The sequence below is a fragment of the Pterocles gutturalis genome, unplaced genomic scaffold (genome assembly GCF_000699245.1).
Source record: "Pterocles gutturalis isolate BGI_N339 unplaced genomic scaffold, ASM69924v1 scaffold47391, whole genome shotgun sequence".
Lineage (NCBI taxonomy): Eukaryota > Metazoa > Chordata > Aves > Pterocliformes > Pteroclidae > Pterocles > Pterocles gutturalis.
Genome location: NW_010107182.1, coordinates 17,590 through 18,490, shown reverse-complemented (window position 1 = coordinate 18,490; position 901 = coordinate 17,590).

The following is a 901-nucleotide window of genomic DNA, read 5'->3' as shown; positions in this document are numbered from 1 at the left end:
TGAGAAAGCTGCTGTCGAACTCCGGCAATGCTGAGCACAGATGGATGCTCTTGTTTGCGGTTCCCTGGAGAGACGGCAGCACCCAGCCCCTCATGCTACCGCTCTTTTACCCCATCCCTGCGCGTCCCGGGGCTGGGGTCACTGGAGCAGAGGCACTGTTGTGCTCTATGGTCATAGAGGGAAATGATGGTTCCTGCAACAAACCTGTTAAATGCTGGCCGAGAGTTGTGCGAGGCAGTGGGTCAGTAGGATGAGCCAGGACATGAAAAGCATCTAAATGTTGATTGCTTTTTAAATGCATTTATAAGACTCACCATAGGGTTGACTTGCAGGGGTGCATATTGTGGATACTGTTTTGAAGGAGCTGTGGGAGAAATCCTTCCTGCCTGGTGTACCTGCTGAGGGCAGAGGAGCTGCACTGGGTGTCTAGGGCGGCTGCAGGACACGGGTGGGGACTTTGAGTGCTGGGCACAGCCCATCGGGGTCACTTCACTATAGTTGTTGGTAGGGCAGCCACAATTATTTGGGAGGATGGGCAAGTGCCTGGCTCCAGCACAAGACCTGGTGTCCAAGCGGGGTGTTTGTCCTGTGGGAGCAGGGCCGGGTGCTGGCTGGGGGAGCACCGGGTCCCGGGATGTGCTCTAGGCTCTGGGCAGGGGTCAGTCGATGGGGCACACGGCTCGGGGGGTCTGGTCTTGCTCCAACACTTTTCCTGCTCTCCCACTCTTCAGCAGTGCCCCTCCAGAGCTCCCCGCTCCTGCTGGCTTCCCTCCGTGCCTTTGATGGCAGCAAGAGTTAGACATTAATTAAAAAAGCAGGGAACAGCATGCTGTTGTGGGGCTGCATCCTTTCCGGCCGGCTGCAGAGCTTTAATGACACCAGACTGCCCTCGGTGGGCACA